Source organism: Camellia sinensis, chromosome 13 (genome assembly GCF_055761805.1).
Source record: "Camellia sinensis isolate YWXY chromosome 13, ASM5576180v1, whole genome shotgun sequence".
Lineage (NCBI taxonomy): Eukaryota > Viridiplantae > Streptophyta > Magnoliopsida > Ericales > Theaceae > Camellia > Camellia sinensis.
The window spans coordinates 73596462-73610425 of record NC_138973.1 but is presented as its reverse complement, the minus strand read 5'-3'; the positions used below and the strand labels follow the sequence as shown (position 1 = coordinate 73610425).

At 31.4% G+C, this 13964-nt stretch overlaps 1 protein-coding gene and 1 long non-coding RNA gene across 5 annotated transcripts in view; one reads left to right on the top strand and one right to left on the bottom strand.

Moving 5' to 3' along the window:
- Positions 1-13964, top strand: part of LOC114296855 (retrovirus-related Pol polyprotein from transposon RE1) — an 88686-nt gene that overhangs the window by 20587 nt on the left and 54135 nt on the right. The gene's annotated exons all lie outside the window — the stretch shown is intronic.
- On the bottom strand, positions 4243-7092 carry LOC145806218 (uncharacterized). 4 transcript variants are annotated; one of them, XR_014349050.1, is made up of 3 exons: positions 5976-7092; positions 5173-5327; positions 4243-4817 (listed from the first exon to the last, which is right to left on the bottom strand). It is a non-coding gene; the product is annotated as an uncharacterized LOC145806218 (long non-coding RNA). The 4 variants fall into 4 exon arrangements; XR_014349051.1 differs by having other exon boundaries at positions 4695-5327; positions 5976-6042; positions 6424-7092; XR_014349049.1 differs by having other exon boundaries at positions 4695-5327.

The following is a 13964-nucleotide window of genomic DNA, read 5'->3' as shown; positions in this document are numbered from 1 at the left end:
AATTTTGATTTTTTTTATTGTTTTCTTTTCTTTTTTTAGATGTTTCTTGTTTGCATTATTGCTATTTGAGAGAATTTCCTTGACAAGCACATGATTAATTATTATTATTATTATTATTATTAGGGTAAATTATAATTTAACCCCTGTGGTTTGCCCAAAAAATATAGAGCCCTCTATAATTTCATTTGTAACATTTAAACCTCCTAAACCTTATACCAAAGTGTAATTTTGGATGGACGTAACAGAAATAATAAAAGGTCTAAATTACCCTTACTTCTTTCCCTAATTTTCTTCTTAATGCCACTATAAACCAAAATATTTCTCTTCCATTTTTCTTTAATTTTTATGTATTCTTTTCCTTTTCTTCTTCTTCTCTCATTGTATTCTTTTGCTCTTCTTCTTCTTCTCTTATTTCTTTCTCATCCATGGCAAACCATACACTTCCTGTACCATCATCAAATACATATCTCTCTCTCTAGAATTTAGACCCAAGCAAATACTCATCCCTCTCTCTAGAATTTAGACCTATATAAACACTCGTCTCTCTCCAGAATTTAGACCCAAACAAACACTCATTTCTCTCTCTAGAATGCAGAACCAAACCATAACTTTTTGCACCAAATCTAAAAAGAAAAGTGAAGTCAATTTTCAGAAACTTCAATGAACATCAAACAATGCTAGGAAAAGGCAATGCATTGTCAATAACAAAACAATAACTTTTTCTAAATAGTCCATAGTTGCAAACACCCACCAAGCTCATCCCATCTCCTCCATTCAACCAACACCCACAACCCACCACCTTCCCCTTTCACGGCACCCATGGTGGTAGCCACCATTACAATTTGGGTCTTGGCTTAGTTAATTGGGTATGCCTATGTATATAATGTATGTGTATCTATAGTGATAAAGATAATATGAAGGATGATGGTAGTTGCCATGGTAGAGAATGACAGACAGAGATTTTAATTTATGGGTTAACTTTATTTGAGTTAAGAGAATGATAGACATAGATTTTAGAAGAAATAATGAAACAAAAATGATAGGGAAAGATGGAGAAATGAGGGAGATAAGCTAGAGAGAGAGAGAAGCATTCTAGAGAGAGAAGCAACGTCTTTGGTTTTCAAAAAACTTGGGAAGAAAAAAAGAAGATCAGGAATTATCCAGTGTGATAAAGGGAGAAAATTTTGGTTTTATGGTCGTGTAACACACGTTCTGTTGAAACAAAGGTTCCGTCCGAAATTCCACTTTGATATGAAGTTCAGGGAATTTAAGTGTTACAAATGAAATTATAAGGGGGCTCCGTATTTTTTAGGTAAACCACAGGGGATTAAATTAGAATTTACCCTTATTATTATTAGTATTGGAATATTTATGCTAATTTTGGATTTTGATTTTGTGGAAGAAAATGGAATAAATAGGAAAAGATTAAAAAAAATCAAAGTGTAATATATGCTTTTCCTTCTTCTTCTTTTATTTTTATTTTTTTTTTCCCATTTATTTGGTTGGGTTAAGACAACAAGAAGAAAATGAATAGGTATTTGTCATAAAAATCCTTTTCTTTTTTTTCTTTTCTTTTTTTGTGATAAGAAAATAAAAAGAAAATGAATAGGTATTATCCATAAAAAAAATAAATATGAATAACTAATTTCATATACACATGACAATTTTCATTTTATTGACAAATTTAAGATTCAAACATAGCATTAAGGATCAAAAGATTGAAATAAATATGAACACATTTTCTTCACCAAATAAAACATTTTTTTATCAATCAGTAAGAATATTAAGCTTGTCAAAACTTGGCGTAACATCAATGAACCACCAACAAAGTTCTTTGGCCCTTGATGTCAATGTGTGAGCGTGTTATTAATGTTCGATTGAAAAATAAATAAATAAAAAGATGGAGGAGGATGTCAATCTCTCCGGTCTTGAACCTTAGAAATTTATCATACAAGAAAGGAGTAGGGAGAAGTAATATATCTATACTATATATCTATACTATATATATAATTAAATGTAGTGGTTTTGTCAAAAATCTGTAAATATTCATTCCTAAATTCTCATAATTTTAAAATTCTCTCTTTCCAACGTGGCAACCCTCTTTGATTGTCTTTCGTGTTTTCTATTTTCCTCCATTTTCTATTTGTTTGATTAATTAAAATGAAAATTAATTTCATGGCTTATGGATAAAGATTTGAATTTCAAAATTCCTCCATATAGATAAACATATAAAAACTGATAAATAATTTATGAAAATTAATTTCATTGCATACAGATAAAGATAAAAATTAAATAATTAATTTCATAACTTATAAATAATTTAAAATTTCTTCCCATAAATAAGCATATAAAAATTGATAAATAATTTATAAAAATTAATTTCATGGCCTACTGATAAAAATAAAGGTTAAAAAATTGATTTAAAAAAAAATTACTCATGTTTTTTGCCCTTCATTTTGTACTTTAATTAATTTCATTATAAATAAAGATATAAAAAAATCATAAATAATTTATGGAAATTTATTTCATGACATTTAGATAAAGATAAAAATTTTAAAAATTATTTGAAAAATAATAATTTCATGACTTATAGATAAATAAACATATAAGAATTGATAAATAATTTATAAAAATTAATTTCGTGGTCTACAGATAAAGATAAAGATTAACTAATTGATTTACAAAAAAATATTAAAATAATAAAATTTAGATAAATATATGATTTGTTAATCTATATCTATCAAAAACATATCTATCTAAATCTTTATTTTGGTTTACTTATATTTTTTTTCTCCTTTCATCACATATTATCTTCTTTTTTTTTTATTTTGAATTTTTTATCTTGTGAAATACTCTTATCTATAACTTCTTATCTCCTCTTAACCTACTCCTCATAATTTTTATTATTTGTTATTATCTCCCAAGTGATAAAGATATATATAAAAAAACAATGGTTAGCTATGAATAAGAAGAGTATTAATAATTAAATAATGGAAGCTGTATGGGAGAAGACAATACAAAAATCTCACAAAATTATTTTCTGTCACTATATTTATCCAAGGTAATAATTTGATATTCTTTCTTTTAATTTTTAAAAATAGTTTACATTAGATCATTGCTATGTGTTTTTTCTTTTTCTTTCTTTTTATTTTTTTATAAGATTGTTATTTGTTATAGTATTTTTTCAATCCCATCTCGAAATTTTCTCTTTGAAATTTCTATTTTTTTAATAATAAAGTTTAGAACTAATTTCTTATCAAATTTGTTTTCTTGGTGCTTATTTTATTGAAAGATTGAGACGAGTAAAAATTTCATATGATATATGAAATTAATGAATATAATACAAAGATGGTAGAAAAATACTACATATCTATCGATATCTCTCTTTTATTATTAGTCGATTTATTAGATTATATTATCAATTTAGATCCCATATGATTTAATTCAATGTTCACGACTTTAGTTATATTCGACCATTTTGTTGTTGAGTAACCTATATAATTTTTTTTTTTTTGGTATATAATGATTAAAGCTACCATTTGTTATATTTCTTCAAATACAATTCAAATAATTTGTCATCATTTTTTTTTTATAAATAAAATAGATTAAACTATTTTCTTATATAATTTTTATAATCCTACGAAATTCTTATCTTGATTTTTTTTTTAAATGTTGTAGAAACTATGCAAGTATTCTTCAAGTTATGGAGAATGATTACTTACAAATTATAATTAAAAGCTGAGATTTATTTATAATTTGGTCCCACAATAATAATATAAATCATTGATTTAAAACAAGTAAATTTATGATAACTTATAAAATTTATTTCTTTTAATGCTTTGTTTTTGTTTTTTTTTTTTTTTTTTTTGCATGACACTATAGTCTGATACAAATTATTTATGTTATCAAGTGATTGTAATACTATTATCCCAACAATCTTTATAATTAACAATTTTTTATGTATATCAAATTTTTATTGTGAAATTTTGTAGATTAATTATTGTTAACATCAACCAAGATAGCCTAAGATCATGGCTTGCTGCTATTAAAATATAATTCAAAATTAGAATAATTTATATATCACACAAAATGTATATAATTTATTTTTCCGTGCATCGCACGAGTTACCGCTAGTATAAAAATAAGCCTAAGTAAAACCAAGGATATAGTTGTGCGAATAGACTATCCATGCCTTTAATTTCCTCGTTTAATCTGCAAACAAGTAAGTTCCACAAGAAAGAGTTGGTGCAAATGCAAGTTCCTTTGTATGTAAAATGAAAGTATTTGATGTTATAATGAAGGCACTGAAGTTCAATCCCCAAGGAGTAGCGGCCCCTACATTTATATCTAAAGTTCCAGTTCCAGATTTGATTTAAGACCCCTGAAACTCTCGAGTCACCAACTGGCTGCTAAAGTACAAAATGATACAGGAAAGAACCACCCAATATTTTCTCCATCAACTTTTTAATTGGCTGCGAACCTTCCTCCTAATGAAATTGATCAAAATCTATTCCTTTTCTTTTCCTTTCATTTTGGCAGTACTTCAATTTTAAATTTTAACTAACTAGTAAAAAGTTTGCCTTAGATATTGTCACAAATGTGTATTGTCGCACAGTGATTGTCCACCTCCAGTTTCCATAACTTCCCGTGTAAATGCCATTAGAACCGTGCAAAACATCCTTTCAGAACAGTAGTTCAAAATTGATCAAAACATACTGAAAAGATATTAGGATTTATCAAAATGGCAAGGTGAAATCAAATTATATACATGAGACAGGAATTTATATAGCGATTCCCTTTTGTTGCTGCATCAAGTGCTGTAAAAGAAGGATAAAATTCAAATCAGAGGATCCACAATATAGGTTAGCAACAATTGGGTTTAGTTATAGTTAAGAATGAAATGTAAGAAAAGTGAGCCTCATATGTGAGAGAGTGATAGAGAGAGAGAAATAATAAGTCACAAGGAGAAACTAATGCAGAAATAAAACCTCAATCAAAAACTATGTTGTGTTGTAACTATTCAAATCAGAGGATCCACAATATACGTTAGCAACAATTGGGTTTAATAATAGTTAAGAATGAAATGTAAGAAAAGTGAGCCTCATATGTGAGAGAGTGATAGAGAGAGAGAGAGAAATAAGTCACAAGGTGAAACTAATGCAGAAATAAAACCTCAATCAAAAACTATGTTGTGTTGTAACTATCACCAAGCTCTTCTGTAAGGGCAACTGCACAAGTGATGGAAAGGTAAAGAATAAAGCCTGGCACTGGCAGCAGGATCTCTGCAGCCATGAAGTGGAAGCCGCAAGAGAGTCTGAGGCCAAACACTGCCAAATTAAAAAATAAATATACTCAATGTTGAGAACTTTGCATTACAATGAGATGGTACCAACATAATACAAAAACAAAAATTGAAGCCCTGAAGGAAATGCAGTCAGTAATATTGTACATTCACTTATAATAAGACGAATGAAGTCTCACAAAACTACACTACAAGTATCTGCACCAATTCCTTCCAACAAAATTAGGGTGAAGCAACCATAACATGTCGATCACCCATAACCTTCCTAAACCACAACAAGAATTTAATTCCTAGACTTTTCTAGTGAGCTTCAACTTTTATTGAGAACTATTATGCTAAAAAACTGTTTCAATTCGGCTAGTAATATATTCTTTTGCTTTCCTCTGTTCAACAAGAAAAAGCAGACAGAAAGATTGCAAAGAACTTAATTCCTTTTTCCAATAATTTTTCCTTTCTCTTCTTATATCTTCTCGTGTCAGGCAACCCATGAGCACCTCAGAAGTCATAATCATATTGGATTGTTGACCGATATTATGGAAGGAAATAACAAGTATATGGATATCCTATATTTTTAACACAAAAATTCAATTAACCTCAATTCCACCAAAAATTTTGAGTTTATGAAAGACAAAATATATAAAGCACAATATCAATCACAATAATCATAATTTACCACATTCTTGAAGTTGGCCTGCAGCATCACTGAAGCATCGCATGTGGTCAACTGAAGTGCTTGTTACCTGCAAAATATTACATTGTGTCATCATATAGACACAATATTCGATCAAAAGATCCAATTTCAACTCCAAAGAAATAAAAAAAATCCCAACTTCATACATATTTTGACCATGTTTATTTGACTCATAGTTTATGAAACTGACACATACATATAGTTCTTGTTTTTATCAATCCAAGGCTTCCTACACAAGTTTGATGAAATGGACTGGCAATAACAGGAATCTATACACAATCTTTTAATTTCTTGTATAGCTTACTTCAGGTCTCTAAGTTTGGAATCCAAAATCCACTATCATCTACCACTTCAACAATGTCAAACAAACTGTATACATCAAATTTTCACTCAACATTTTCGCCATACCAAATAAGGAAAAATGGTTCACCGTAAAGTTGCAATAAAGATATCCACCATCAATTTTTGCCGGAAAATCAGTTCCTGACTAAAGAAACAGAACTCTTCCAAGAGCAAGTCCTCATTTTTAACCAAAACCAAATGCACAATTTTACATTTTCATCCCTCTTCAAATGAACACAAAATCTGAGAATATGAAACTAACAGTTACACAAACTTGGATCAAAATATTTATAAACAATTGAATTATTCCCCATCACCATCAAAAATTTTCCAAAATAATTTCCTGTCTAAAGAAACAGAACAATTCGAATAGAAAAGGCCTCATTTTTATCCTTCTTCCAATGAAAACATAATCTAATAATTTGAAACTAGCAATTATACAAACTTGGACAAGAAATTTCATAAACAATTGCAGTGAATAACAAAGAAGTTGAAGAAGATTATACAAAATTGGCTGACTGACTGACTGAAGCGAAGTGAGAGGTGAAGCAGTCGGCAATCGCCACCGAGTCTCTCTCCACAGCCTTGAGAGCTCACAAAATCTCCTTCTAATTCAACGATGTCAATTTCGATATACTCAAATTTCATCAACTAGCGTTATCCTCAACATCTTCCCCTTCTTCTTGTTTTTCGTCTCACTGAGAATTCTGCTCAAGTGTCGGCTCTTGATTGGCCTCGGCTTCTGAGACTAGGGTTTCATTCGCGAGCGGATCCTCTAGAGTGAATTCTCTGGAGTGATCTCCTAAAGTAGTTGATCGAACAGCTCAGAATAAAACTCACCAAAACGACGTCGTTTTGGTGAGTATTTTGAAAAAAAAAAAAAAAAAAATCAGATTTTTTGAAGGTTTTTTTACAGATCAACAATGGCTTCCATTGTTCATCATCATCACAACCCAACAACCCAATCAAACTCTCTTTCAACTTCGTATCACAACAATAACTCTCTCTCAAATCCATTCTCTCCATCACCCTCCTCCCCCACTGGTGAGTATTTTGAAAAAAAAAAAAAAAAATTCAGATTTTTTGAAGTTTTTTTTTGCAGATCAACAATGGCAGCGAGGTTCAAGAGGGTGGCGGAGGCGTTTGATGAAGTGGCGCTAGGCTCTGCGAGAGTAGCGGAAGCAAGTACTCACCACCGGAGACGGCGATGGATCTGTCGGATTTGGTGAAGTCGTTTATGGAGAGAGAGAGTGGGGGAGGAGAGAGAGAGAATGAGGAGGGTGATGGAGAGAATGGATTTGAGAGAGAGAGTTAATCTGATTTAGGTTGTTGGGTTGTGATGATGATGAACAATGGAAGCCATTGTTAATCTGTAAAAAAACCTTCAAAAAATCTGATTTTTTTTTTTTTTTTTTTTTCAAAATACTCACCAAAACGACGTCGTTTTGGTGAGTTTTATTCTGAGCCGTTCGATCAACTACTTTAGGAGATCACTCCAGAGAATGCACTCTAGAGGATCCGCTCGCGTTTCGCTCGTCTCATTATCTGATTCCATCATTTTCCGGCAATTTTCTCACTCAAAAGTTAATCGACTCTCAAAACAAGGGGAAATTATTAGGGGCGGCGCCGATGCTGTTGACGTTTTCTCTAATTTTTATTTTTATTTTTATTTTTTATTCTTTTAAATTTAGTCCTAAACTATCACTTCATTTATTTTAATTCTTAAAATTTCTAGTTTCAGTTTAGTCCAGCTCATTAGGCCTGTTCTATTTTGATAATTTAAATCATTCATATTTTAAAATAATTTAAATCATTCAATCCCAAGATCCATGATCCACAACCCACGGATCACGAAACATAGACCCAAACCCGGCTCGATTCGGTCCTATTCGAGCGAGCGGGTGGCTCGCATGCACGTGACAATTTTTACATAACCAACTTAGACCATAATTTTGGCCCAAGCCCATTCTTGGAGCATTCATAACTCCTTTCCATTGGAAAATTTGAATGCCCCAAAGGGCTTATGCCCTTATTACAAATTTGGAATTTAAATACCCATCAATGTTTTTCTCTACAATCAATGTGAGATAAGTGGTTATACACCATTCCTAATATCTCATTCAAAAATCCAACTTTATGAGACAATTTCTCATTATATTCTCAATGATTTTTGGTCATTCTTTTTGTGGTGTAAAGATCTTGTTACAAAGAATCCAAACCCACTTGATCTCATCTCAACCGGTGGTTAGGACCTATTAATTTCACATTAAAGTCACCATAAAATTATTTTTTTCCAACAATCCCTCACATAAATAAAAATTGACTGAATAAAGAAAAACAAACAATGTTTAACTGCAAAGACTTGGAGAGAGAGAGAGAGAGCACAGACTAACCCTGCATCAGAAAAGGTAGTTGTTGGCCTTGAACTTTTTACAGTGAAAGCTTATCGGATTTACTAACTGATCAGTGATCGTGATGTTTCGAATTGTTTTACTGTTTGTGTAAACTGAGACAATAGATCTTACATAAGAGTTAGTCCAATCATTGTTCTTGTTCTTATTAGTGTGTCCGGCATGACCCTAAAACACTAGTCTGGTTCAGTAAGTGTTTTTAAAGAATTCGGCCTTGTCAATTCTTAAAGAAGCGACTCCACTTCGTACTCACATAGGCGACCTATATAAGGTATCTCATTATACCACAATTGATTATTCACATCATTTAGGTCATTAAAAGCATTAGTTTAGCCTTTCATCCCCACAAGATATCACTGTATAAAGGAATGGGTAAGAGGATTTACCTTTTCAATGACTCACCCGTTACACGCAATTAGGTTGTCCATTTGAACCTAGATCTTCGGATCTCCAATCAACTAGGATAGATTTTTTATTCCGGTAACATTTACTAAAGGCTAACCACATTCCTCTTGATGACGTTTCTACTAACTCTTCAGTTAACCCTTTTGGTTAGCAGATCTGCAATGTTGTCGTCAAACTTTACACAGTCAAAAGAGACAACTCCATTAGAAAGTAGTAGTCGTATGGAATTATGTTTATGAAGAATATGTCTAGACTTTCCATTATACATATTACTTTGTGCCTGACCAATCATTAATTGGCTATCACAATGAATATATATAGTAAGCACAGATTTTGGCTAACATGGAATATTTTCAACGAATTGACTGTGACACCCCGAACGTTTAATTAAGTATCACATAAATATTTAGAATTATATATATAATTATGGTTGCTTGTGATGATAGGGTATTAAATAAATAAATATATAAATCTAATTTGGCATTGGATTATAGGATTAATTGGGAATTATTATTTGGGAGCAAATTAACACATTTATGGAATTGTAATATTAATTGAGTCAAACTAAAGATAGTAAACAAATAATAACTTAACACCAAAATAAATAAATAAATAAATGAATAAAAAGAAAAGGAAATGAAAATGAAAAAAAATCTATAAGCTGGTTGCCTAACAAAGTTTGCAAACTTCGGCCCAAAAGAAGAAAAAAAAAAGAAAAAGGCCCAAGTATGAAGATTTATATTTATCTCTAACAGATTCAAATCTTATCTTAAATCTGCAATTAAGAACTCCACCTCCTAGCCTCATTATGCCTCCAGAGAGAAGGGAAGTACGTGGCACTCCAATGACGCTTGGCTCACTGTATAAATAGGGGCAAAGGTGATGAGCTAAGAGAGGAGGAAACGAAAGAACAAAAAGAAAGAGTGGAAACCGAGAAAGAGAGAGGTACGTAAGTGAGAATAAGGAATTGATAGTAGGAAAGTTCTGATAGTAAAGTAAGGCTAAGGGTTATAATTAAGGTGAGTTATATTATGCCTTACTTTACCATTATATGTTTTACGAATGTTTTGAGTTACCATAGCTTATTTTATATAAGTTATATTTATTAAGTTATATAAATAGAAGTTATGTTTATAAATATTTCAGTTACGTGGGTTACTTTCTAAACTCTATTTACTTAAAAAGGAAACCCATGGATATGTTTGTTTAAATTTAGTATATATTTGACTATAACCTTATAAACAATTACGTTTTGTAAGTACCACCACGGGAGTCCCACACCTTGGGGAACTTAAATAACCATTGACTTCTGTTTGACCACTTTGTGGTCCTCTATTTGTCATGGATCCATTGACCTCTGTTCTGACTGTCACTTCTGTGACCTCTGTTTTGTTCTGTTTTATACGGTGGTTATAATTATTTATTTACATGATTTCTGTATTCTGCCACTTTAAATAAACTGTCATTTTAAATTAAATTATGCAAATATTTTAGCCTACCTAATTATCCATGATTATTTTGTATTCCCTATACTCTTGGCATAATATTTAGCACTCTGCTGTGTGCTTATAGCTTTTACCCTTCCATGTGACGAGATGTAAAGGAAACCCATAACCCCACAAAATGGAACCTGCACATGGACTGATGTTGAATCAATATTTTATCTTCTTTTTTTTTTCGCTCCCTTTTGTTTCTATTTGGGGCTGGTCACTGAATAATAAAATAATGAAAGCCCTAGAAATGTATTTCATCTTTCTTGAATAGTAAAATGAAGTAAAATTTCTGTTTAATTATTTTTATTTCCACTTGCGCATCTTAATTTGCTACGAATAAGAATAAGTTAGTAAGTCACGATTCCAACTCTAAGCCCCTGGGGTTGGGTCATGACATTGACGAAGCCATTCAACTTTTTCAGTTGCTTTATTCAAAGCAATAAACTCAGATTTCATCGTTGATCTCGATATACATGTTTGCTTGGAAGATTTCCAAGACACGACTACATAAATAGTGTTCCTAAAGTATCAAAAACTACTTGTTGTATACATTACAATAAATCCTTTGTCAAAGAACATGTTAAGAAAAAAGAGAATACATTTTAGATGACCAAAAAAAAAGACTGAAGAAGGCACGTGACCATCTAGGCCTTCTTTGGCTCTACCCTGCATCTAGTTATCGTCATTTTCCCCCATCAACAACCCCTAAATTCAAAGGAAATAGGGCGCTATCTCCATCAAAACAAGTGCAAAAAAAGCAATGTCATGCATCTGCATTTTAAGACAATTTTATCAAAGCCAAGTGGGCAACATGCATTCAAAAATCACGAATTGATGCTTGAAATAAAACCAAGCATCGGTAAGGGCAAATGTGATATTTTCAAAGATGCAAAAATTGACATAAGCAAAATTTGTTAATTGACTTAACTTTCAACTAGAGGAGGGTGTTTTTGTAATGTAACTATAAATCTTAGGAAAGAGATGTAATTTCTAAATTCAACCCTTCTTGAAGGGGAAATTCTATTTTCACACACATAATTAGCTCAAGACACATCTTTCTCAATGCACATACTTATTAATATGATTATCAATTAATTTTCTCAATCCACACACTTAAAGTTACAATTACACCTTTCACTTATAACCATTGTACACACACCACTAACTCTCTTTTTACACACTTTTGATTGACCCTACTTCTGCATTGACCCATTCACGCCATTGAAAAAGATTTTGGTCTGAAGTGAATTTTTCTCCATTGAAAATTTGCATATAAGACCTCCATCGAATCTCCATTGAAGATCATTGTAAATCCTCCAAAATAGTGTTGAAGGTAAAAAATATTTTACATTTATTATTTTGTTATTACATTTATCATTTTCAGATTTATATGCACTCCATTGGCATAAAACCTTCAATTTCGGTTTTGTGAGTGACAATTTGAGGCTTTTAGCATTGGATTTTTGAAAAAATAGATTGAATTCGGAGCATAAGTACCGAATAAATTGTATTATTTCGACAAATGACTTCAAAATAAAATAAAATATTGAGTATAAAGATTTTATGAAAGAAGATATGCTTAATAAGAGTTTTCTCTAGTTTTTTTCTTTTTTGTGATTGGATTATTGGGCCACCAGCCCCACTGAAATGCCAGTCAGTTATATGGGGTTCCAAATCAAAATTTGTATTTCTTACCGTGTTCTTCATCATTGAACAAAATGGAGCAAAGTTTTCGACTGAATTGTTTGTTCAAGACTTCCTCCCCGTGTTCTTCATCACTGAACAAAAGGGAGCATGGTTTCAACTGGATTGTTTGTTCAAGTAAAGTAACAACAATAGAAAAATTAAGGTGTAATTTTTTTAAATTAAAAGGTGTATATTGAGATTTTTTTGTTCTTAAAAGATGTGTATAGAAAAAAATTTCATATTATATAATGAGTGTTGCCGGATGTCTATTATGGTCAATTTCATTTAGGATATAATTGTTATTAAATTTATATTTCATTAAATTTGTGCCAAAAACTAATTAGATGCGTTGGTGCTACATGCACCAATTAGTATACCTACTAATGTATCAATTAGTGTTATGATATGATTAATGACCCTATTTATTATACAAATTACAAATATTCAAAATTTCTAAAATTATATCACAAAACTAGTTGGTACACTAATATATACACTAACCAGAGCATATAACCTTATTTATTGGGTCCACTGTTTCGGTGAGGACTTTGAAAACATCGAAGCAGATCAAACCTCCTTCTCTCTCAAAATTCAAATTTTGAAAATCAAATGTAGAGAGAGAGAACATGGGGCCATTTCCCTAAATAAGCCAAATTATCAGTTCAATTCCCAAACTAAGCCTAGTTTTGAAAGATTTCCCAAAATAGGCTAAAACATGGTTCACAACCACGTTTTCACGTCTGTGTGCCTGTCCCCCGTGAAAATTGGGAAGTCTTAAAAGCGTGGTTACAAAACGCGATTTTAATTAAGAAAGCGCGGTTACAAAAGGCGCTTTTAATTAAAAAAAATTTCTTTTGAAATCGTTGTTCTGAACCACGCTTTAACTTACATTTTTTTTTCTTCTGAAAGCGCGATTGTGAACCACGCTTTTAACCAAAAAAAATTTCTTCTGAAATCGTGGTTACAAACCACACTTTTAGCTTAAATTTTTTTCTTCTGAAAGCGTGTTTGTGAACCACCCTTTTTATACGATTTTTTTTTCTTTAAGTGAAAGGATGGTTTGTAACCACGCTTTTAAAACTTATATAAAATCTCCCCAGCCCCGTCTTTTGCAATCACGCTTGTTACAACACCTTTCACTCTCGCTGCCTTCTCTCTCTCTCACTCCCTGCTCTCTCTCTCTCTCGCTCTTACTACTCTCTCTCTGTCACTGTGCTCGAGCTCCCTCTGCTTCAGTACTGTCGCTCTCTGTGCTCTCTCTCGTTGGTATGGCTTCTGTCTCTCTCTGTTGATCTACTTTAATGTGTTTTTTGTGTTTGTGAAAATGTGAATGTGGGTATAATGTTGGTAGAATAGGGTTCATGAATGTGGGTATAATGTTGGTAGAATAGGGTTCATGAATGTGAAAATGTTATGAAATCAGAAATAATAAATTAGGGTTAGGGTTTATAATTGTGAAATTAGAAATTACGATTGCAGTTTGAGAAATTAGGGTTTTGAATTGTGAAATCTGTTTAAAAATTTGTGAAATCTATTTAGAAATGTGAAATCTGTTTATAATTGTGAAATCTGTTGAATGTGAAATCAGATTTCTATTGAATGCGAAATCAGATTTCTGTTCAATGTGACATCTG